The sequence below is a fragment of the Canis lupus genome, chromosome 21, assembly GCF_048164855.1.
Source record: "Canis lupus baileyi chromosome 21, mCanLup2.hap1, whole genome shotgun sequence".
Lineage (NCBI taxonomy): Eukaryota > Metazoa > Chordata > Mammalia > Carnivora > Canidae > Canis > Canis lupus.
The window spans coordinates 35597518-35624761 of record NC_132858.1 but is presented as its reverse complement, the minus strand read 5'-3'; the positions used below and the strand labels follow the sequence as shown (position 1 = coordinate 35624761).

Sequence of the window (27244 nt, the reverse complement as noted above, 5' to 3'; positions counted from 1 at the left end):
TAAGAGCAAGTTCATATTTTCATTATAGTACATATTATCATTTGTTCCAATCCAGATAGATTTTTTAAGAGAAAAATCCAAAGACAGGATAAAAAATTGTCTACTTTTCTTATTTCATTCTTATCTAAAAACATACTAAGACCTTACTTGGCTGATTCATATAATAAAATGAAAGAGAAAGAATTTTCTCTGGCTGCTCTCATATAGGACAATAATATCTACATAAAAAGTAATTTATTTCCAAAAAATATCCCCTGTCACCTTACTGTGATTGCAGTTGAAATTTGAATTCAACTGTTGAGCTATGTAGTAACTATAAATAAAGCTTTATCTGTGTTTATTAGCAGTAATATTAGCCTGATGAGAAAATCTCTTGGGCTTTCTCCACAAGTTAATCACTTTGACTCTTGGTGGATCAAACGATTTACCTGATATTTGATCAGACGCCTTACTGTGCACCATTTTTACTCATTTTACCCAAGTGTTAAGAAATAACGGAGATGTGATAGAGTTATTTTCTCCATCTTAATACCATGAACATCTAGCCAGCATATTATATAGCGTTATACAGGGGAGCATTCATGACACAGTGTATCCCAGCTCTGCCTCTTGCTGGCTGTGTAATCACCCACATGTTACATAACCTCTCTGTTCTTCAGATTCTTCGTCTATTGAACAGGGATAAAAGACGTACCTATCCCATGGGTTGTTGGAGAGTCAAATAAATTAATATCTGTACAACCTTTAGAATAAGTCCCCAGTAAACTCTTACTAAATGTTAGAGAGTTTTTGGAAAGTGAAGTGGAAAGATAGCATATATTAGAACCAGCCATATTTTCCCTTAAATCCCACTTGTGCATTTCTTGTCATGTTAAATTCTCTGACCCTCAGTTTCTTCATTTATAAAGACTAGATCCAACTATACTCATTTTATAAATGATTAGTAGCTGTAGTAAAGGTCAGTGACAAAATATGGAGGATGCTTGGCATATGTATGACAGTTAGTAAGACCATTTATATTAACATAATTGTGTAAATATGAGGACTCCAAATGAGCTGACTCATTAAGTCATTCTGGTCAGCCAACAAATGTATAATTCTCGGCTCATTGACTCGAATCTCCTCAGAGAGCTGTCTTGTAAAAATCTGTTGAACAAATGCTTAACTAGTAAGCTTTGTGCCTGCTCTTAAGAAAACCTACTCTTTCTCTTTGCCAATACGTGTCTTCTTCTCCTGGAGTTAAGATAAGAATCATGATTTCACAGACTGTGAGAACTGGAAACCAACTGAAATATACGTGAGGTCCAAAATGGTCAAAGTATCCTCCCCAGAATTGTACAACTATTTTGCCAAATTTTTTACAGGAAACTATGCTGACCCCATTCCTCGCTTTTTCTTACATCACTTTGCATTTAATATATATATATATATATATATATATATATATATATATACACACACATATATATGTATATATATCTTCTGTATACTTGTTTGTATAATTTCAGAATGTCTGCAAGTACATGTATAATTTTTCTTCAAGTTCTAAGGTTCTTGAAAACAAGAATCTTGAGGTTTTCTCCTTTTAGATGCTTCCAAACAAATATATTAGTGTTATGAAAAAAAAGTGATGAATGGTTAATTAGTGAAAGAATTGTTACCAGCTTCACAGTAAAGTAGAAATTCTCGCATGTAAAGTGTCTGCGGGTTTCCATAACAAAATTTCATAAACTGAATGGCTTATACAACAGAAATTAAATTCTTAATGTTCTGGAGGCTTGGGAAGTCCAGGATCAGGGTGGGGTTCTTCAAGGGCATATTTCTTAGCTTGGAGATGACCACCTTTTTGCTGCATACTCAGTGGTCAGAGAGAACCAACAAGCTCACTGGTACCTCTTTTTAAAAATACATTAATTCTGGGCACCTGCGTGGCTCAGTTAGTTAAACATCTGCCTTTGGCTCAGGTCATGATCCCAGGACCGCACTGGGCTCCCTGCTCAATGAGGAGCCTTCTCCCTCTACCAGCCACTCCCCCTGCTTTTGCCCCCCCCCTCTCTCTCTCAAATAAATAAATAAAATATTACAAAAATCAATAAAAATACACTAGTTCCATTATGAGGTTCCCACTTTATGACTATCATCTAAACCTAATTGTATCCCAAAGGTGCATCTCCAAATTCTACCACATTGGAGGTGAGGGCTTCAACAAATGAATTTCAAGGGGTCACAATCCTGTCTATAGTACAGGGGCAAGTTTTCTAATGCAATTTATATAAGTATTCCCATTCAGATCAGTGTTCCTGTGTCTGACATTTCGGACACTGAAATACAGCAGATGCATAGATACATGTATGCAACATTCAGAGCTCGCTCCATGTCACTGTTCATATTGTTACCCATTCTTGGAATGCTTTAAGTCACAATGGTTTGGATGGAGAAAGGCTTTTACAACACATCATATCTTCTCCTAAAATGGTTGATATGCTCCAGTAGGTTTCCTTGCCTCCCATTCTGCAATTATTGTAAGCATAAGCCAAGATGTATGTCACACTGCAATTTTGACATGGTAATTTTTATTAAATATTAAAAAATAATGCAAAACTTTTAAATTACTAAATAATGTGTGAAATAGACTTCCTCAGTCCTTTCTTTAATCATATAACCTTTCTGACCCTAAGCAATGATGCCATTTCTTGGAATCATAGATATGTTAAGACTCATGCTATCTGGGTTGGAAGCCAGGGATTAGGGGGCCAGAACTAACGTCAAGGTAACGGAATGAGCTAATGCCATGTATGTCTATTATTCATGCATTACTAGGTAAAAACAAAACAAAACAAAACAAAAAGAATATTATTATATTATATTAATTATATTATATTATATATAATAGATTCATATCAATCATACCAAAACAACTGTATCAAATAGACCTCAACAAAATATCTTACTTTTGGCCATTGTTATTAATAGGAATAGTCAGTTTCCTCACTTGTATTGGGTTAGAAAAAAAAAAGATTAAAAAAAAAATAAAATAAAAAAAATAAAAAAAAATAAAAAAAAAAAAAAAAAGAAAAAAAAAGATTGAGAATACTGCAGTTTATCCTCTCTTGTAGTTTGTTTTATGTATTCTCAATGACATGCACATAATGCCACTTAAATTAAGATTATATACTTAATGTATTCTTGATATGCATATTTCTATATTCTGAGAATAAGAATGAAAAAAATGATGAGTTTTCCTTCCCCAAATCAAGGAACTTTTATGAGCAGCAATATATTAAGGTATTATTCTGAAGAATTCAGAAATATGGAATTCTCCAAATTATTTAGATTAGTTTACTTTCTTTTCTCTTAATACCTGTTGTATTAATATACAAATGCTCTGTAGATTCCAAGTATGCTTTAAGACTTCTGATTTCTTTATTAAAATATTAGACTAATTTAGATTATATAAAACATTGGATATCTTTTTTAATTTATAAGGATTACAAATGAAGATTAAAGTCATGCTACCATTGGTATCATTAATGTAATCAAGGAGAGAAGGGTTATTAATTTCAAACAAGTAAAACCACCTTTGGTTAGTTTAACTGAAAAATTATTTATTAAAAAGATTACTTGTATCTTCCAGAATCAAAAAGGAAGGCTGCTGAACTGGGCTGAGAAAAAAGAGCAGGACAGAAGGGAGACCAGGCAGCCAAGAACACAGCTAACATCACATCATGCACTGGGTCTGGTTAGAAAATTGCCTCTTGCTGAGACCGCTGGGCATGCCCTTCTGAGTTGTTGGAATTCAGTGCAGCTGCCACTGTGGTCACTGGACTCTGGCTATCTTAACTGCCACCACAATGTCCCAGAGGATTTATAAACTGTCATACAGAAACACTGTCTAGGACAGGTGAATCTGACTCGTAGAGAAGAGATCTCAAGTTCAGGCTGAGTCACATGACTGTATGAGCTTTTGACTATGGATTTGGCTCTTTAGGTTATAGGGGAAAGACTTCACCAGGTCTTGCAAGGTGTCAGACTGCCCAACCATAGGAAGACCATTTCAATGCTAATCAGCCAAAAAACAAGCAATACTGTCTCACTGTTTGTCTCTTGTTAATTTTGATGCCTGTCTCTATTGTGAGTCTAGTCTTTGGTCACATAGAAGCTTCAAATAATTATATTTTTCCTAAATTAAATAATAAAAATTTCTGAATCGCCACCTAAATTTCTTATGCACTACTGATGCTCTTTATTATCAATAATTTTGATTTGCAAAATTATTCTTCCTAAATATTTCAGGGATTAATTTTAGCTTCTTATTCAGCTTTGGTTGCTTATCAATAATAAAACTAGTGTTCAGTTATTAGATGGTCTCTCTTTTGTTGGACATTAGGTTTGATATTTACTTGGTACTAGCGAATCCTGACTGAGAATGTATTATTGGTACACAGAAGAAAATTTTCATTTGTTCTCCGATGAGTTTGCTCTCTCTATGGCATTAATACTAGCATATGAGTGAATGCAACACATAATTATTACTTTCCTTTCCTTGATGTGATTCCTAGATAATTGTCTGTTGGTGCCTAAATGCATTTATGCAGCTGTTAATACAGGCATGCAAGACTCCCTCCCTCGGTCCCACCACATACTCACACATACACACACAATGCTGCTATTTCTGCTACTCATCTGCTAGTTACAAAGGAAGCTATGTGCAGGGAACCTAGAGGCAGTGATAGACCTGAGCTCACCATTTCACAAAAGACAAAAAAAAATTATGGATGTGAGTTGTATACATGAATATTAACATTTAAATTTTTTATGCAGGATATATATCAAGATGTATTATGTTTAATATACTTACATCCTGAATCATTATCTTAAGAGCTAAAAGTATTTTGAATTACTGAGCTAGAAGCTACTCAGATGATATGACCAGGTCTTTTCTGCATTATCAAGCACAACAAAATAGTCTAAATTACTAGACACAGTTCTGTTACTCAATAAGGGAATCTATAATATTAATTCTACCCAAATAGGCTCATTTGTCTCTTTTTGTTGATCATATCTATTATTAGTAAAAAAAAGTATGTCTTTTGAGTAAAAGAAGTTGGATTTATGAGCATTAACAATTAGCAATCAAGGGAAAAATTTAAAAATAAGACAAATACATGTGCAAATAATCAAATTTAGAGAGAAGAAACGTAATGTAAAAACTAAGTTATTTTAAATTCATTGAAGAGTCTTATCATATGTGAGTTAAATTCAATAAACTAGGATATCATAATAAAAGTATGGCAGTTAGGGCCTACAGTTTATCCCCAAAATTGAAAAGGTCAAGTGTTGTTACTTCCTAAGACTTAAGTTTCAGGTTGGTATTTTGTATATATGTAGAAAGAGAAGAGAGAAGGCAGAGATGGAAATGGTAATTCTGTTTTATAAACTTAAGATTTTGTTTTGTCAACATATGCACATATTTACATAAAATAAATTAAACAAAACGTACAATATAAAAGCATTAACCAATCTTTTGGAAATAATTTTAATGAACAAAAAATGCAGAGATAATAAAGTACATTAAAATTTTTGATATTGGAGAAATGGAAACAGAATAATGGTGACACAATAAAAAGGATTAGATGAGTAAATGGTAATATAACTGTATACCAAATTCCTTAGCCATTATGGAAAATGATGTTTAAGTTTAATTGATTGCAAAGGGTACGCAGGCTTACTGACTATGATAAAGAGTCTTTGGGTCCATAAACACAGATGTGGCCCGGCCCTCTTCTCATAGCCCTGTTGAAAGGCTTGGAATTGACTCTTGGGCAACTAGGAAAATAAAATGCTGATATTCTGACTACTGCTATTGCTATGAGGAAATAAAGTCCTTCATCTCTGACCCATGAATCTTCTATCTTCTTCTAGCTTCTAAGAGACTTTGCCAATTTATTGGCTTGATTGCAGGGACTATAAAACTGCAGAAATTTTGCAATTATTTGACAGTCTTCCACACCATTTCTTCTAATATCCCTTAGTTCAGAATTTAGACAAATAAATACACCTAGTCCCAAGGGAGCCTGGGGAATGTTATCATTTAGCTTAGCATTAAATTTGGTATATTGCTACCAGTAGGAGAGAGTACTAGATTTCAGGGTAGGACACAGAAACTTACTGCCAAAGCCTAAAAAAAAAACCTGCTTCACAATTTATTTTTATGTGGAAAAAAAAAAAAAAAAAACATACTAACAAATGGAAATATTTACAGATTACGTATTTTATAACACATTTTTATAAAGATTATCTCTGGGTAATAAGGATGTGTTAGTTTGCTAGGGTAGCTATAGCAAAGTACCACAACATAAGTGGCTTCAACGATGGAAATTTATAGTCTTATAGTTTTGGAGGCTTGAAGTCCAAGATCAAAGTGTCAATTAGGTTGGTTCATTCTGAGAGTTGTGAGGGAAGGAGATGTTCCAGGTCTCTTTCCCTGGCTTATAGATTGCCATTTTCTTTTTTGTCTCTTCACTTTTGTGTTCTCCCTGTTTGCATGCCCCTGCGTCCAAAATTCCTTTTCTTTTTTCTTTTTTTTAAAAGGACACCAGTCATATTGGATTAGGACTCACTCTAATGACCTCATCTTAGTTAACAAATTAGATTTTAAACTGATCTGTTTCCAAATAAGGTCACATTCTGAGGTACTGGCAGTTCGGACTTCAAAATCTGAATTTTTAGGGCACATAACCCATAACAGAATACATAGATGATATTTTTTTCCTGTTTATTTATTTATATCCAAGTATTGCTATATTGCTTTTTTATTATTTTGATAACTTAAAAGGGATACATTTTTTAAAACAAAAGGTCAAAGTGTCTTGTGCATTCATTATGTTTATACAATCTTGTGAATAGTCTCAAACTTTAGTTTATTGCCACCCACATATTTTTAATCTTCAGTAAAAAATGTTTAGTAGCTGAATCAATAGATAAACGTCTCCAGATTTGCCACAACATGTTGTTACATTTCTCTTCCAGCATACTTGAATAATTTTTGTTTTCTTTTGCTTTGCCTCCTTGCTTAAATCTTCAAGCCTCCATATACTCACAAAATTACTGCATCTATATTTAATCTTTGGCCTTATATCCTTCAATAGGAGTGGCTGAAAGTCTGAAACCATGAACTATATTTTAAACCATGCAATACATTTCTGACTTCAATATTGAATTGGTGGGAAATCATATCAACTGAGCTTCATTCCCACTGATTTAGAGACTTTGAGTGGGAGTTTTTGAGTGATGACTGTTCCAGTAGAATGTGAAGGTAATTGTAACAGTTTGACATACAAGAACAGTGACTGCTTCAAGCATGAGGACATAGAGAACAAACCAAGATAAAAGGAAGACTTGGAAACAAAGACTACATTCTGAACTACTTCTTTCCAAGTACTTTACTCTGGAAGAGAACTTGTTAATGAATAACCACTATTGAATAGCTGCCACAGAAAGCAAACAGAGAGCTATTCTACTATTAGTTACATTTTCATGCAAAGGTTACTCATTTGTGTCTGAAAACTCAAATATTCCATATCACCCCGGAAGTATATGGTGGAAAGGAATGTTTAGGTAACCACCTTAGACCAAAGGAAGAGGCAAGGGACAGGAATAATGAAGAAAGAAAAGTTGACCACAAATAAAGGAGCCTTAAACCAAGAAAAAGAAAGGAATGGAGGCTGACAGTTGATGTGGGGAAATGTGTGGCTCATATTACTAAGCCCCAGAATAAACTACGAGCTAACATGTTGGTTAAGGTCATGGAAAGATAGATCGTATATTCTTAGATGTACTACTCTCATATAGCAATATTTGTTGTTTTAAAATCCTGGTTACCATAAGATACCAGAGGTTTATATAAGCATTATTACTTGTTAACATCAACAATGTGTTGGGAACCTTAAACATCTAAGATTTTCAATCTCATTTTAACAAAAATACTGTATTCATTGTTCTATTCATGATTTTTTTTTTCAGAAACAAATCCTAATTTTTTATTTTAAAACAGAGCATCTCTCATAAGTCACTTTTATTTTCTTATTCTTCAATCAATATCTAGGTTTCTTTTCTGCTTCTTACAACATCTTCTAATCACAACCACCACCACCCTCCTGTGAGAGATCCAGAAAACTTACTGGATTGATTCCACAAGACATGTCATTGTAGTTAATAATGTGTTGGATAAATAAATTGCAATTAACAGTGACATTAACTAAGAGTTCATATTTTTAATTCATTTTTTTTCTTATTGGATTTTCTGATAATGAAAGATTCAGTATCAGTTTCTTAATGATTCCTCTCAAATTTCAAAGAAACTTCAAAAAGCCCTATAGAATCTTCACCTCAGGGGTTGATGTATGGAACTACACAGCACTATTTATATTTAAAATATTGAGCAAATTGGATGTTAAATCATCATGGCTTTACTTTCTATTGGCTTCTAAGAAATATAGCTCATAAAAACTCTGAATGTATCTTTTATAATCTAAAGATATAGTTCAATCTTAATAATTCAAGCAGGAGAAATTTATCATTTTCAAAGCCTTGAAACAAGTGTATCTGAGTAAATAAAACATTTTAGTCAGGCCTCATGAATAATAATTTAAGTCTGAATGAGATACTATAATCATGGAAAAAAGAAGAAGACAAATGACAATTTAAAAATTCTAAAGAAATAAAAATGTTCTGACATGATAGAAACTGATAGTTTATCACTTCCACAGTTTTTATTCCAACTTCTCTGCTTTTGATTTAAGCAAAAGCACATCTTGCGCATCTGATACCCAGAGCAGATAATTTTTTATATATCTTATATTTGTATAACAAAAATATATTTGATAATAATCTTGCAATGATCAATTATGATCACTTTTTAAGTTACTCTTTAAAATCGACAATTTGGGGCCTCTGGGTGGTACAGTTAGTTAAGTGTCCACTCTTGGTTTCTACTCAGATCATGATCTTGCCATTGTGAGATTAAGCCCTGCATCAGGCCCCATGCTCAGTGAGGAGTCTACTTCAGATTCTCTCTCTTTCTTAAATAAATCTTTAAAAAATAACTAAAATCAACAATTTAAAAGAAAAATTCAAACTTTAAAGACATTTGTATGTAATAAAATTTATATTGTATTATTTTAAATATATACTTTACTGCTACCGCCAATGCACATTATGCCTTTCATGTTCACAGTTTGTTTCACTTTAAATATTTTAAATGTAAGTAAAAACTCTAAGGAGTCACGTAGAACAGTATAATTCAAGTTACTCAAGTTATTTCTTCATTTTTAAAGTCATTGTGCTTTTACCATTTACGTAGAATCTACTATTTAAAAACAAGGTAATGTAATACTGTGGGGGATGGGGACAAGATCTGTACCTAGAATGAACTTGAATGATTCTGAGTCATTCAGAACTTAATGAAGGACCAAACATGTATCACTTGAGTGTGTATGTGTATGTTGAAGAATATAAATATATAAGATGTGGTTAAAAAACACTTGGGAAGACTCAAAATTACTTTTCCAATAAACATGGTTTACATGCTTATATGGTGTGAAACATTAATATTTAATGAGAACACTTGATTTGGTAGGACTGTTTTAAATGTTTTTCAGATCTGTTCAGCATTAAAAACACAGACATAAAACATTTTTCTTTTCAACCATGAAAAAATGATCTACTGAATTTGTATTAGGTTAGTCACAAAAATAGATCAGAGGATGCTAATCCATGAGAAATGTGTCTCCTCCCCCTATTCTTCCCTTCCTTTAAAACCAAGAGATGCGTGTAATTTAACCATGCTTGCTTTGGGTAACAACCAGCATGGGGTTGAAATGCATTGAGTCTGCTTTCTAAGGAAGTATAATACTTCACATTTACAATGCATCACTGAACAGAGGTCAAATAGAGTAGTTCTAACATCATACAGCACATCAAACTACCCACAGTAAAGTAACTCTATATACCCTGTGAATATTTCTCCCACATTAACAAGTGTGTCATCAATCTCTCAGCCAACTTAAGCCCAGTTGTAAATTTATGGTATCATGCTTCCCAACATGTTCCCACTCAGCTTTCATGATTGTCTCTAAGATATAATCACTGGGAAAAAAGTAAAGGTATTTATTTTTGATTGACAGATTAATCTAAAATGATTATCATTCCCTACTGAGAATTTTGGGTGTTATATAAACTATTAAAAAATTGTAAGTGTGTATCTAATACAAGAATTATAGAATTATTCATCTGGTTTCTTTTTAAATTTCTTTGTAGCTATCCAACTGAACTAGCAGTTAGGACCATCACCTTGAAGAGACATAATGAATGTCAGAAGAGTTTACATAATTCCTAAATTACAAATTAAAAATGGCATGAGAGTAAAAGAGATCATTAGAAATTCTATAACTGTGAAGGTAAACATTTTACTTAAAGTGGATGATAATCTATGTATAAATCATATGTGAATGCACAAGCTTTTTTAAAGTTAGTGTATTTTCCTTGCTGTTTACTACTTGTTTGTGGACATTTTCAGGGTGTGTGTGTGTGTATATATATAAAATTTTAAGTAACAGAGCAATATTAATATCACATTTCAACCACGAAGAAAAATTGAAGAAATTATGGCTTCTTTGGACAATTCTTTCATTATATGGTTATATGATCATATTTATATACAGGAAAACAGAGATTCAGGTTTAGAAGATTTTTATTCCATTTTCCTTCAAGTAAGAAATCTAAGCATTTATCATGTGTATATATACACCTACTTTTAAAATGCCTCCATGAAGCATTTATTTAATACACATTTGAGCATTGTGCATATTTCAAGGGTATAAAATGAGTGAGGTTAAGTTTCCTGGTTTGAAGAGACTGTAGTCTAATGAGAAAAATATATATTATTGGACAGGGTGTTTTGTTTCTGTTTTTAAAGAACACACTAGGGAAGTATGAAATTCAGATCCTTCAAAACTCGTATTCTTTACCAATGAAATATCGTTCAAATTGTTTAGACACATGTTCTTTTAAAGATCCATGATGGAGACCTGACCTGTGCCACTGCAGATAATAAAAGTGATGCTATCTCTTGGAAAGAAGAGTCTTCTTTCAGAGCAGGTGACTCATCTTCCATGGCTGTCTAGGCTGGGATCTGGGAATCAAAGGTGAATAAACAGAGCACAGAGCCTAAGATTGTTTTTTTTTTTTAAGATAAAGTTACAAAGTCATTCTGCATAGAGAATAGAAGGGGGGAACATTGCTTTTTTTATTTGTCAAAAAAGAAATGCGTGTGTGCATTTTTTGTATACAGACATGTATATGTGTTTTTGGATATATGAATTTACATTCTCAAAATTAATTATCAGATTGTTTCCTCATGCTGCTTTTATTTTTTATTTTTTATTTTTTTTAAAAATATTTTATTTATTTATGACAGATACAGAGAGAGAGAGAGAGAGGCAGAGACACAGGCAGAGGGAGAAGCAGGCTCCATGCACCGGGAGCCCGATGTGGGATTCGATCCCGGGTCTCCAGGATCACGCCCTGGGCCAAAGGCAGGCGCCAAACCGCTGCGCCACCCAGGGATCCCCCTCATGCTGCTTTTAAAGGCAGAATGGGAATTCTTTCTAAGGGTATTCAATAATTAGCAACTACAAATGATAGTGCTTTAATTTTTGAAAAAGATAATGATAAAATGTCTTAGATAAAGAATAACCAAAACTCTAATTGAGTATAAAACTAGTTCTTTAGAGAAAAGATATGTTTTTTTGAAAAAAAATGGAAATGACTTGAATATTTAGTAGTGGGGATTCAGTTAAATAAATCATACAACATCTGTATAAAATAAAATTAGACCATTCAAAGGAGGTTTTATGTACAAAAGTACTGAAATGGAAAAGTATTCATGATATAAGTGAGTAGAGCAGACATCAATGAGGTTCATAAAGGTCCACAAACATAGGGGACAAAAATTATAAGGTAAGATATATGTACTAATATCCAACATTATTTTTTTATTAAAAGTAATTAAAATTTTAATATAGTAACATCTCTTTCAAATTCTTCCAGTTTAAATAATTAATACAGAAGTATGTACTATCTAAATATTGTCCTTTATAATAAAAATAGCTGATTTTCATGGGGCACTTTTTTAAAAAGATTTTATTTATCTATTCATGAAAGACAACAAAGAGAGGCAGAGACACAGGCGGAGGGAAAAGCAGATTCCTTGTGGGAACCCCGATGTGGGACTCGATCCTGCACCCCGGGATCATGCCCTGAACCAAAGGCAGATGCTTAACCACTGAGCCACCCAAGTGTCCCCTCATAGTGTATTTATAATTCATCTAAGTGTGTTATTGTATATTAATTCACAACAATGAGGTAGAAACTATTCTTATTTCCAGACTGTAGAAGAGGGTGCTGATGTTCACAGAGGTTATTAGCCCTGAGTCCATCACGGGGCTAATAAATGGCAGAGCTGGAATTTGAACCCTGTTACCATTACCATTGCTCCAGAATCTATTCTCTAAATTCAATGTGCCATTAAGAAATGTAATCACTAAAAAATTCATAGAATTTTTCTTCTGTCGGGTTTTAAGAGATTTATGTGCTTTTTTAAAAAAAAAATCATTTAAAAACTTCATACAACAAATTTCTTTCTCTTTTTTTATTATACAGTTCTGTGAGTTTTAACATATTCACAGATTGGTGTAACCACTCCTCAAAGACAGGCTACAGGACAATTCTGTTATCCCCAAAGTTACCTCTTGCTGCCCTTCATAGTCATACATTCCCCCAATTTCCTGGCAAGCACTAATTTTTCTCTATTCCTATAGTTTTAAAGCTTAAGAAGATGTCATATAAAGCATCATACATCATGTAATCTTTTGAGACTAGCATCTTCGCACTTAGCATAATGCATTTGAGACTCATTCATGTAGTTTCATGTATCAGTAGTTCATTCTTGTTTATTGCTAAGTACTATTCTATTATATGGATGTACTGCAATTTGTTTATCCTTTCACCAATTATAAGGTATTTGGCTCTTTTTTTTTTTCTGCTTGGGGGCAGTTACGAATAATAATGCTATTTCTATTTAGGTTTTCACATAACAAACCTTTTCCTTTTTCTAAGACAGGTTTGTCAGCCTCAGCACTATTGATAATTTACACTGTGTACTTTTTTTAATTATAAAGGGGACTGTCCTGGGCACTGTAGGATGTTTTGTAGCATCCCTGGCCTATAGCAACTAGATGCCAGTAGCATCCATGGATTTAAGAAGCAAAAGTATCTCAAAATTTTAACAAACCTCCCCTGGGTGAAAAGTCATCTACCAATAAAGACCTTTATTCTAAAACCTAAAAGTGTATTGTAGGATCATATGAATGTATATTTAACTTAATGAAAAGTGGCATAACTGTAGCACAGGGTGGTTGTATTAATTTGCATTCCCATCAGCAAAATGCATCCTCAGTAGCACATGTTATTGTTAACCTTATTATTTTATTTTTTTCCACTTGTTTAGCATTTTAAAAAATTGCTATTCTAATAAGTATGTATTGGTACCTCATTGTTTTTTTAATTTGCAATTTTTAAATAACTGTTGTTATTGGACATCTTTTCCATGTATATACCTTACCATCTGCATATCTTCCTTGTAAAGAATTTGTTCAGGTCTTTCACCCATTTGATTTTAATTTTTCTTTTTATTATTAAGTTTACATATTCTAGCTACAACTCCCTTGTCAGATACTTGATTTGGAAATTTTGTTCCACTATTATGTCTAGTTTTTAAATCTTTTGGAGGGAAAATATTTTAAATATTGATTAACTTCACTTTAACCAATGACTTCTTTTACAAATCATGCTTTTGGTGTCTTATATAAGAATTATTTGAAAAATCCAAGGTTATAAAGATTTCCCCTACATTTTCTTCTAAGAATTTCATAGTTTTTGATCCATTTTGAAGTAATGTTTTTATACTGAATAAGATACGGGTTGAGGTTCTATTGTTTTGAATTAATTCATACTCAGAGGTTCAATTGTTACAGTACAATTTATTGAAAAAAAAATCCTTTCTCCATTGGATTATCTATGTATCTTGATAAAAATCAATTGATTTTATTTGCATACGTCTAATTCAGCACTATTTTTTCTGTCTCTTCCATCTGTGTGTCTCCTATTTTACGAATGGCTTAATCTTTTAATAACTGTAGGTCAAGGCTGCCTGGGTGGCTCAGCGATTTAGTGCTGCCTTCAGCCCAGGGCGTGATCCTGGAGTCCCAGGATTGAGTCCCACGTCAGGTTCCCTGCATGGAGCCTGCTTCTCCCTCTGCCTGTGTCTCTGCCTCTGTGTGTGTGTGTGTGTGTGTGTGTGTGTGTCTCATGAATAAATAAATAAAATCTTTAAAAAAATAACTGTAGGTCAGGAGTCAGTCTTAAAATGCGTAATGTTATGCCTCCAACTTTGCTACTTTATTGGAAAATTGTTTGGGCATTTCTTGTGTGTCTCTTTTTCCATATACATTTTAGAACTAGTTTGATAATATCTATAAAACAACTACAGATTTTGGTTGGGTGGTATGAAATCTATGGATCAATTTAGAGAGAATTGGCATATTTTTCCCCTTCACTTATCACAGTGTCTACAGCAACCAATATGATGTAGAGTTTTAGTATTATGAACAGATATTCTTGCCTTATTTCTGATGTTTGGTAAGGAACAATTCATGTTTTCATCATTAAGATTAAGCATGATGACAGGTTTAAGTTTTTGGTAGACAACCTTTATTAAGTTCAGAAAGCTTTTATTTACAACTAATTTCCAGACTAATTGTTAAAACAATTGTTTTAACAATTGTTAAATTAGATAAAAACTAATTGTTTTTATCATAAATAGGAATTGAATTTTATCAGTCTCTGTTGTTTAATCTGTTAATATGGTGATTTAAATATGTCTTTTTATTTTTGAATGTTGGAAGCATACTTGCATTCCTGAGATATCCTGAGAAAAACTCCACATGATCATGATGTGTAAATTCATTCTTTTTATAAATTGCTGTAATCATTGGCTAATATTTTGTCAGAAATTTTTATAAATTCTTTTTATAAATTGCTGTAATCATTGGCTAATATTTTGTCAGAAATTTTTGTGTTCATGAGAGATATTGGAGTGCCCTATTTTCTTTTATTGTCTTTATCTAGTAATGCTATTAAAGTAATGGTTGCCTCATATAATTATTTTTTCTGTTCTCTTTGCTGAAAGAGATTTTATAGATTTGGTGATATTTTAAAATTAGTTAAAAATTACTTTTATTTTTACATTTTTAAAAGATTTATAATTATGAATTTGATTTATTTGATTGATAGAAAACAATCCCAGTTTTTTACATTTTCTTGAAATTGTTTTTTTTAATTGTGTCTTTTAAGGAATTAATCCAATTCATAGAATTTTTTTTCTGATGGTGCTCACTGAGTCATCATATTTTTAATCCCTCATTTTGATTATCTCTTTTATTGATCTTTTTGGTCAAGCAGCTTTTGATTTGATATATTTTTTCTCTATGATGTTCTGTTTTCAATTAATCAATTTCTGCTCTTTATTTCCTTCCTTCTTCATGAATTGCATTTTGCTTGCTCTTTATTTCTAGTTTCTTCAGTTAGAAACTTAAATTATTGATTTTTTTCTTCTTTCTAAAATATACATTTATTGTATAAATTTCCCTCTATGTGCTGCTTTATCTGCATCTGTCAATTTTTGATATATTGTATTTATAATTTTATTCACTTTAAATTTTTAAAAAGCCTCCTTATGATATTCTTCGACCTGGGTATTATTTTGAAATATATTGTTAATTTTAAAATTATTTGAGTTTTAGCAAATACCTTTTTAAAAAATTATTTTTATTTTTTAATGAAAAAAATATACTTAATTTTTTTACTTTAATAAATTTATTTTCTGGTCAAGAATATGATCTTGGTGAATATTCTATGTCTACTTGAAACGAATATATATTGTAACTTATTTGAGTGGAATATTCTGTAATAGGTTGGCTGATGATGTTTATTTGGTCTTCTAAATTCTTACTTGTCTTTTGTCTACCTATTTTATCAATTACTCAGAAAAGAGTGTTAAAATCTCTTGGCTTTTTTTAAATTTTTTAAATTTTTTTAATTTATGATAATCACAGAGAGAGAGAGAGAGGCAGATACATAGGCAGAGGGAGAAGCAGGTTCCATGCACCGGGAGACCGATGTGGGATTCGATCCCAGGTCTCCAGGATCGCGCCCTGGGCCAAAGGCAGGCGCCAAACCGTTGCGCCACCCAGGGATCCCATGATATACCTTTTTCCATTTTTTCTTTCAACCTCTCTAATCATTGTATTTTAAGTTCTTATGTGAAGTTCTTATGTATATATCAGCATATATTTTTGTTTTTTAAAATAAAACAGTTTCAAAATGTCTTTTGATAAAGTGTATTAGGCTACTTATATTTTATGTAATAGCTGATATGGTTGGATGTAGGTTCACCATTTTATTATTAATTTTCTGTCAGTATCATCTGTCTTTTTTAAAAATTCCTTTTTTTGGTCTTTTTTGATTATTTAAATTAATAGTTCATTAATTTATGTGTTGAACTTTTTACTGTGTTTCCTCTACAGTTTTTTTTTTTTTTTTTGTATTGCTGTGGTGGATTACAATATACTCACCAAACTTTTACATTCTACTTAAAGATAATCGTTTAAATAAAATACAGACTTTCAACCATATGGATACCTTTACCAATCTTTCTTTATGATGCAGTTGTGATATATATTACATCTATATAATACTTCAGGTATAAAACTACTGGAGACCTTCTGGGAAGACTTTCCTCACCCTTAAAAGGTAACAAATAAGTATCAATTTTACTTTCTTCAGTGGTTCCTGGAAACATTTCCAGATTATGAAGAAAAATTGTCTAAGAGGACATATTAAGATGCTGACAGTGGTCGAAGAGAAAGTTGTAAGGGTAAGGAATCTGTCTTTTTGAGAACGAGGATATTCTTCCCAGGGAGTCTTCAGCATACTTTCTTTTATAACTTATTAGCTGGAATTAGGACACATTCACTTCCAAAAGTAATCATCTAACCCTCATTCTTGTAAGTTATCTCATCTTTATACTATCCAGTCCCATACTTTGTTAAGCAAAATTATGAATGATCTTAATGTTTAAGCCACCCTTATGACTTTTCTTGAATCTTAAAACATCCTACAAAAAAAAAAAAAAATCCTACAGTCTGAGAACTTAGCTAAAGTCAAGGATGCTGTCATTAATTAGGCAAACTATTAGGTTGACACTGACCAATATAATTATTTATATTAACAGAAAAGTAGAATTTGATATAGCAAAACTATTGTTAGAAATGGAAGTACAGGTTCAGAGACTTCTCTTCAGGAAGAAATATATAGAGAAATGTGGGAAAAAGGGAAAGGGAAGGGGGGGAGAGAGAAAGAAGATAATTTTGTTTGCCTTCTATGTTTGAAGAAGTTTGGGTATGTAACTATTAAAAATAAAGGCATTGCATCAATGTATTAAACATTATTTATTTGACATTCATTGCCAATATATTCATAATTTCTAAAGTCTTTTTTGAAGTATTTCCTTATTTCTAAAAGTTTTCAAGAATCATTCTAGTATATTCACAAACAATTCCTCTCAGCCTACAGCAGAACAGATCCTGCCCCAAACTGCTTGTTAATAAAATACTATCCAAATACAACCACACCCATTCATGTCTCTGATCACTTGTGGATGCTTAGTCACTGCACTGGTATTTGAATAGGTGTGATAAAGTTGAGTAGTTATGATAGAAACTGAATGGCCCACAAAACCAAACATATTCATTGTCTGGCCCTTTAATAGAGAAAGTTTGCAGACCCTTGACCTAGGAGTACCCAGTAGTCATTTTCTTGTGTCTTATTTTACACTTATTTAGTGACGTGATTCCTCTGCATGGATATCACCTCTGTGGCTAGTACTCAGTTTAAACTCCCAATTCAGGGGGATCCTTGGGTGGCTCCGTGGTTTAGCACCTGCCTTCGGCCCAAGGCATGATCCTGGAGACCTGGGATCGAGTTCCACATCGGGCTCCCTGCATGGTGCCTGCTTCTCCCTCTGCCTGTGTCACTCATGAATAAATAAAAATAAAATAAAATAAACTCCCAATTCAGGTATTGATATTGCTTATAGTTTTGAAGCCACTAAAATAGAGGCTTTTGGAGTTTTATAGTTACAGTCACTGCTGTCAGGATTCTAGATATCTGTGGTTGTCACTGGCATGGATGTCTGTAGTCCACTGATACTCTTCATATGGCAGAGCTGAGTGGTACCCACAGGCCCTAAATGTGCATAGCCATGCCAAGTTCCACGTGTAAGCAGAAACTATTCAGATCTCTCACTTTTGTGCTATAGCTTTTAAATGACTAGTTTTGTTGTCTGGTATCTTGAGAATCATAATGAAACAGTTTATTATCAGATTGGGATTTTTTCTTTTGTGCAGTATCTTTTTAGGATTTGTTCATGAGTTCATTGGTTGGAGCAGAAAATAGATTTGAGTGACCATCATTGTATTGGGCTCAAAATTACCTTTCTTTTCGGAAAACTGAGACTTTGTTGTTGTTGTTGTTGTTGTTGTTGTTGTTGTTGTTGTTTTGTTAAAACTGAGACTTTTCATTTGCATCTTTTGGGGCTTTCTCTAGCTTTCTTTAAAAAATGTGTTTCTTCCCAGAAAGTTGCTTGTGTGTTAGGTAAATAAACTGCTGGTAGATCATTTTTACCAATCCTCTAAAGACTTGTCTGGATATGTCTGCATTTCAGCTGGGCATAACCTAAGCTCTGATTTTTAATCTTTTAACCATGAATCCACTAGTCCATTCAATCCCTACAACAACTCTCAAGGAAGGTAATACCCATCACATCAATGAGAAAATTAATAATTAGAATGATTCATATTTAAGGAGTATAAACCCAGTAAAAACCAGACTCCTAACTTGTGTTCTTGCCACCAGACCAGGGTGTCAACATCTGGGGTAAATAATTGTACATTTTTTTTATATGTAATAATCACTTTAGTTCTATATTTAAAACTAGTGGAGAAAGAAAAAAAAAACTAGTGGAGAAATATAGAAAAGTAGCTTCAAAATTGAGGAAACATCAAAAAAGGGCAGCTTTGGAATTGTAAAAGAGCAGTTTCAAGATTTACCTTTTGTGACTTAGCATATTAATTGGCTGATTTATGTGAAAGAGATACAGATTTTTCTTTTCTCAAGCACCATCTGGCTAGATTGCTTTCCTTCCCCCTGAAGACTTTTTGAACCAATGATTAAGTCCTAAGTGCTTAATTCCATAATAACATAGCCTCCCCCAACCAGTACCTTAGTCTATTATACCAAACATTGAATTTCACTGAATTTCAGCCATTTAGAGTACTTGTAATGAGCAGAAGTAAGAACAAAACACAGTGATGACATCATCTATTGTTCTGGTCTCCATATATGATATCAGTCCAGACAGAGAAGACCATGAAAGGGCTGACACTGGCACGCCACCAGACCATCCATGATTAGTTTGTCATTCTCCATAGAAAAACGTAGTAGTGGTGGAATATTTATTTTATGGTTAAAGATCTCTTATCTTTTGATTGAAATTTAAAAAAACAAAACATAAACCTACAACCAAACAGCCAAAACAACTATGAGCAAAGAGGAAAATAACCTGCCAAGGTAGTAATATTTTGAAATGGTATTTAAAAATATCACTTTAGAAAACTTGCAATATTCATATAAAGCAGCAATAAAATCTAGAATTAGTTAGAATTTCCTTCTAAATACCTTACATGGTACACAAACTAATAAAGTTTACATCTTCCTTCTATTAATAGCAAATGAAACTAAATGAGAATATATCAACCAGGCTGATAATTTTTATTGTCTTAAATAACACAAGATTTTAAGCATTTAATGTATTCTCATGAATTATATGAAAATGTGAATAGTGCTTTTTTATAATCTGTGTTTCTGTCCATGAACTGGTAGGCTGGTTCGTAGCGTATTAATCTTTCTTTATCTGATCTATATTATTTATGTTCTGCTTTGTCACATTTCGTTGTTGTTGTTGTTCTTATTTTCTTTTATCTTTTCCTTTTCCTTTTCTCTTCTTTTTTTTTAAACCAAGATGATTTCATTTGTAGGGCCCAAGAGTCGTTTGTTTCTGATTGATTATTGAGCTCGATATGCAAATTAAATTCACCTTTTAGTACAGAAATTTCCCTGGGATATTTAACGCATACAGAATTTTCCCTGTGCAAACTTTATCTATGTGTCTGCCATCAATTAACTTTTTTCCTCTTCTTAAAATGATCTGTAAACTCATCCAGAATATTTGAGAAATGAGGTCTTTAGTTCGGCTGAGTAGCTACAATGGTGTAGAATCACTGATTTTTCAATAGACTGATATTTTCTCAACTGTAGTTCAAGATCTCAGCTTATTTATCTTTTGATGATTTCAAAAGCACTTGAAGATGAAAAACAGTTTACACCACTATCGTTATGTGACAGAGCATCTATTCAGATTCAAATGTGTATGCTTTTAAAGCTGTTGTTTTATCATAATATGAATTGAGAATTAATTACATGTAGCATATTCATTTTTAGATTATAAATCTAGGTTTCAGTTTTACCTCAAATCTTTTTATATACTTTATTACTTTTTATTACGTTGCCCCCACTCTGAAGTCATACGATAATCCAAAATTTCTAAGAACTCTAATAAAACACTAAAACAAAATTCCAAATCTCAATTCACAGATTCTTATATTCTGTGTTTCCTTCATAGACATATATGCAACAACATCAAAGTTTATCAAACTAGATGATTCAGATAGAAAAATTACAAAGTGCTTAATAAACACTGAACAGTCTGATGTAGGGTTTCTGATTTTTGTTTTCTGATCTGTTTTAGTCATTCAAAATGTTACTGTGAGGAATCTCTGCTAGTGATACTGAAAAAAACAAATGAACCAACAAACCCAGAAGATTGTATTTGGAAAGCGTATGGGTCTAATAACAGAAGCTTCTAGTATAGACTTCTTCATATAAATACTCCTGCAGCAATTATTTCATGTCTCACTTTCAGCTCCTCCCTGGTCAACCATAGTGTGGATTTGTTGCCATGCTTAAGGAGCTTCCCTGTAACATGTGTCTAGTTTCCTCTCTTAATTAAATAGTTTATGTTGGGATCCCTGGGTGGCGCAGTGGTTTGGCGCCTGCCTTTGGCCCAGGGCGCGATCCTGGAAACCCCGGATCGAATCCCACGTCAGGCTCCAGGTGCATGGAGCCTGCTTCTCCCTCTGCCTATGTCTCTGCCTCTCTCTCTCTCTCTCTATGTGACTATCATAAATAAATAAAATTAAAAAAAAAATAGTTTATGTTATTGGGTGACGATATTATACTGAGAGTAAGTGCATAGTTTGTGAACTCATCCAGAGTTCATGATTTGGATACATAGTTGATAGTAATTTTTTAAATAAATACATTAATAAATAAGAAAATCCTTGAGTATTACTTTAGAAAGTCTGTTCTTTTTTTATCACAGAAACATCATTTGTTAATGATTATACAATATTAATTATTATACAATATGAATTTCCTGAAGGTACTAAAATAGTCTGCAAGCATATTTATTTTGTATGAGAAACTGTGTTCAGACACATTCAAAGATCAGCAAACAAAATACGTTCTCCTACTATCATAAAGTTTTCATTCTGATGGAGGAGACTACCATATTTTATAACAGAGAAAATATAATGGGCATAAGGAAGTCAGAAGATTTAATATGTAAATAATAACAATCACTAACATATTCTGAATACATACTATGTACCAAAACCCATGATTAATGCATATATATATATATGCATATACATATATACATGTATGTATATATATGTTCATTGCATCTTTACAAAAAGTGAGTTAGTATTGTTATTCCTTTTTACAAAGGAGGAAACAGGTTAAGTGATATCAGCCACTTGCTCAAGGTTCAGATAACAAATAGGAGGTATAAATACAAATTCAGATCTATTTGACACAGCATCTTTTCCAAGGAAACACATTCTAGCATACTTTTCTTATTCAGCAGTTAAAACAGCTGATAGTTCAATAAGTTTTCCTACTACAGATTGAAAAACTTCAGTAGTCTTTGGGGTACCATAAAATACAGAAGCCAAAAGTCATCATCTGAAGCTTTGCTGTATAACTTTGCTGAAACTCATGTCAAGCAGCAGACATTTTGTGAACACTACAACAATGGAAGGGACTCTGTGAGACTCTCCTGAGAAGACCAAAAACCTCTCTAAAATCCCGTTAAATTTCTAGATTCTTCAAGGCTTCCTGTGGCCAAATTTCCTATTTGTACTACCAATTTATTTTTATTTTTATTTTTATTTTATTTTTATTTTTATTTTTTTTGTACTACCAATTTAAATGTGAACAGGGAAGATATTCTAAAATATTAGAACTTTCTTTCTTATACAAAGGAAAAGTGTTTACCATGTGAATAGTTATCATCACAATCAAAACCAGGGTTGAAAGCTATGGACTCCTTCTAACATGTACATTTTATTTTACCTTTTTTTTTTTTTTTTTAAGATTTTATTTTGTTTATTCATGAGAGACACAGAGAGGCAGAGACACAGGCAGAGGGAGAAGCTGTCTCCCTGCACGGAGCCTGATGTGAGACTCGATTCCAGGTCTCCAGGCTCACGCCCTGCACCGAAGGCAGGTACTGAACCGCTGCGCCACCCGGCCTGCCCTATATTTTAACAAGGGACATAAATATCTACTTGAAATCTGTTTATATGTTGCCCAGGTTGTTTTGTTTTCTAAACCCACCCTGATTATTTTATAATAATGAAGACCATACAATGTGCCTCCCTTCCTATTCCTATGACTTGAAATATATTGTAAAATGAACTCTCTACATAAAAATAGTACTTAATGTATAAAAGGAAAATGTTACATAAAATGTTTATTATTAGATTAGTAAGCTTGTAATATATGAATGTCTTTTTTTACATTCATGGATAAGTTATTTTAAAAATAGTTTGGCTTTGTCTTCTTTTTCATTTTCATACCTATGTACAATCATACACACAAATTCATATGTGGATTTGTGATATTCAGAATGTTCTCTTCTTCATATACCTAATTTATAATGCATTTGGAATATTTCTATGGTTTCATTGCCACGTTGAGAGTTTGCTTTCCATATGAGGATACAGTTTATGAATCTAGAATTTTTTTTAGATCAATGAAACACTCTGGCGTCTTTTTTACTTTCACATGTCTCCTATTTTTACTATTTAAGCTTGTATATTATTTTTTGGGTTCATGATTAGTTCTAGCAGTAGCCGATATTACTTTTAAGACTTTAAGCAATGTAATGTGATTTATAGGGAAGGCACAAACTGAGGGAAAGTTGATTAAGGCAGTTCCGGATAAGCTTAACTTCCCTATGGTCCTTTCATATTCACTAATACCCGTGTCTTATCAAATACACTCTTGAATGAATTTTTGGACTGAGATTTACCAAGTTTCTGGGCAAGGATCCATGTCAAATGAAGTGACGCATTCCTGTGTGATGGATTTCGGCATGCATCACTGGTGAAACGCTGGGAAGGCCAGGAGAACCGATGGACCATGTTCTTTATGTTCAAGGTAAAGGCTGCTTAGGTTCAGCACACACTGGAACTCTTGATTTGGCTTGAACTTGCTTTGAGCCAAATAGTCCCACACACATACAAGAAACACAAACACTACCAAGGGATTTATTTTCCACAAGAAGCTGTGCACTACCAGCCAAAGAAAACAAACACCAGGAAAAAGAAAGCTCTTATGATGTAACCAGAACTGTCTCTCCAAATTCTATTTCTCCTTTTCCTAGAGAACAATGGAAGGCAGTTCAGTGGTCAAAGGTCAGCCTATGCCTAAAAGGATTTTCTGCGGAATTTCTTGACTTCTCTTTTACACATGTTTGAACAATAGGATAAAACTCCTTATTTGCCTGAAACAAAAAGTTTCTGCTCAATGAGGTCAATAATCTGTGTATTATTCTTTTCCTCCACATTCTTCCCAAGAGGGAAAAAGTTAGAAAAGCTACACTGTCTTTGGTACTGAGATTTCTTCCTTTGACATAGTCTCACATCTATAATAATGTGTTATAATTTTCTTATTTCTTATCAGAAATTCTTATTTCTTATCTTATTTCTTATTGATATGTATAGATATTAGAAAGGTAACTTTAGTCTGAATTAAAAATCATTACCATTTTACACTAAATTATAACATGAGCAGATTCTCCTGCTATAGGTTTCAGAACTTTGCAGGTTATGACTACACAATTCCAGGGAGTGCAATGTATGTGGACTAGAATGTGAAGGCCCTCCCAGAAATTATGTGACTAATGCAGCAAATTAAATAGCACAACAGAAATGCCATTTTTTTTTATAGAATGAAAAAGAGAAAAGAGAGGAATGATGAAGGAAAGAAGGAAGGATAGATGGAAGGAAGAAAAGAGGAAGGAGAAAGTAGCTTTAAATTGTGTATATATGCATCAAAGTTTTGCTCCCTCCTCTAAGAATAAAAACAAACAAAAAACCCCTCTTTCATTCAGATCAATGCATTGTTTTTAGTCTAGAACTTCCTTTAAGTAAATGCAATATAAGCCTCAAAACAAATTTTGTAAGATAATATATAACTTTAATTGAAAAAGCAAGATATATGCTGTTTGGATGATAGTTTTTTTCTGATAAAATACTTTGATGAGTTAAAGGCAAGTTATTTAGAAACATGCAGGTTAAATATTTTCCTCAAATGCAGGAAGATTTAAAGAACAGAGGTTAGACATTTGGCAAAATACTTGACAATTTTTTTTTTTTAATTATCTGGCTTAAAATAAGACTAGGTTTGCCCATCCCTTTAGGAGACCAGCTGTTGATGTGTCATGAAAGGAGAAAAAAAATAAAGGTCAGTTCAGCTGTGTCTGCCAGCAGGCACGTCAGATGTAGACACTAATACTGCAGAAGGTCACTTTATGTGTGTCCGCATTGATGTAAAAAAAAAAAAAATAAAGAAAGAAAGAAAGAAAAGAAAAAAAGCGTTCAAACTTTAGTAGCAAAGATATAAACTTATATCTGTAAGAGAGTTATTTACAGAACGTAGCACATTCTTTTCAAAGCATACATTTTTGGAATGGCAACAATGAAGAATTTCATCTCCATGGAGAACCCATTTGTACGTGTTATGGGGCTGCAAATGTGCCAAACATGCCACCATGAAATAATTGGCAGCAAGGGTGGGAAAAAGAAAAACCTCATTTTAATGGTGAATTTAAATTTCAGGAGTCCACAGACTGCTTCCTCCTTAGGGGAAATGCAAACAGTGAGGAACTTGTTGAATAGGAATTTTCAATGACTGTGATCAAAGCAAGCCTCAGCAATGTTGCCCAACAAGCAGGGCTGGCTCTGGGAATAGACACCAGCACAGCTGGTTGCTTAGGTGGTGAGTTTTGTGAAGCTACTGACTGCTTATCAGTCAACCATCATTATTTGTTATTGTCCTGAATGTTAATTCTGAAAAGATTAAACTTAAATCCTTATGAAACAACTTTTTAAAATTTTTCAGTTAAGGACTTAGCAAGGAAGAAAAGAATGAACTGCAGATGAGTGGGAACTCCCCATAGTACACCCACCCCAACTGACAATTTTGCCAAGATTGGGTCTAGATACAGGATGGTAGATAGAGCCACTGATAGGCTCTGTACTTTAGAGCAAGTGAAAATTCAACAATAGTCAGTGTTTACTCAGGGAAACCTTGGTGGTGAAAGCAGAGTCAAGTGCTGAAGTGTGAAAGGGTAAGGGTCATTAGAAGAAAAGATAATAACCATATTATACCTTTTATTTGCAGGTTGATAGTTCTCCAAGAACTTTCAGATACATTCACAGATTTGATGTCTGATTGGTGAGCATACCATGTATCTATTCCTGGCTGCAGAAGGGTTTGAGATGTTAACAAGTGTGAAGCTGAATTGGAAATAATGGGGTCAGCCAACTGACAGCATCTGTCACAGAAGCAATTCTGAATTTCACCACAACAGTGAGAAGTGTAATCATGATCTTGTCTAGACTAGTGGTAACCATCCAGAAGCTATCAAATCCACCTAACTTTATGATATGACTGAAAGTGTTATTTCTGTCTTTTAGTCAATCAAATTTAAGAAATAGGAAAACACAACAAAAATATAAATAAAAAGTAAAAAGGAACCTCTATGGCAACCACATAGTTTTTTAGCAAGCTGACGTATTTCTAGCTGGAATAGGAACAACTCAAGGGGCAGAAGCTAAAGACTTGATGGAGGATAATATTTCATGGGAAGGATAGAAGCTCACTTCTTCTGGAGCTAGGACAAAAATTCACAGCAAAAATAAGGCCTATGAAGTCCAGAAATGGCTGGGATTGGGCCTTATCGGTGCTTCTTCTGATTATCAATTTTGAACTCCTCTGAAATCCTCAGAGGAAGAACATTGTAGACAGCCTTAGGAGATGAAGGTGTGCCTTGGGTAAAGTAGATGGAATATCTGATCGAAGTGATCTAACTCTGTTTCTACAATATTCAGCAAAGTGTGCTAATGTGAGGTCAGTGAGGTCATGACATTTTTCTTGCCCAAACTCTGTTGGTAACACTGCATCATGTCCCTGAGTTTCAGTTTTCTCTACAATTTATTTCAATGATAAAAATATATAATGTGCATAAAGTCACTTTGACATTTCAAAATACAATGTGGATGTTATGAATATGCTACAAGGGCTACTTGTAGATGTATTATATACATACATAAATATGCACAAATAAATACATGTATATATACGTATGTATGCATAATATATATATATATATATATATTGCTGTTTCTCTCTTATACTGACATAATTAATGACTTTGCATATTCTCCTTGACATCTTCCCATAACATAAACATGTAAAAATATACTTCTATTTGTAAGGCTTAGTAAAATTAATTTTACTTTTAATTAAAAATGAGAAAAAAAATGAGTTTTTACCATTTTTATATTTACTTAATTAGTATTTATAGAAGTGAAAGTTA

The 27244-nt window shown here is 32.9% G+C and overlaps 2 long non-coding RNA genes across 2 annotated transcripts in view; one reads left to right on the top strand and one right to left on the bottom strand.

Annotated features, from left to right (window-relative positions):
* Positions 1-24181, bottom strand: part of LOC140613512 (uncharacterized) — a 36685-nt gene extending 12504 nt beyond the window's left edge. Inside the window, exon 1 of the long non-coding RNA XR_012014510.1 lies at positions 23672-24181. This is a non-coding gene — a long non-coding RNA (uncharacterized lncRNA). The remainder of the gene's footprint in view (positions 1-23671) is intronic.
* Positions 2436-10440, top strand: LOC140613511 (uncharacterized). Its single transcript, XR_012014509.1, has 3 exons — positions 2436-2566; positions 3635-3901; positions 10318-10440. It is a non-coding gene; the product is annotated as an uncharacterized lncRNA (long non-coding RNA).
* Positions 24182-27244: the final 3063 nt, after the last annotated feature.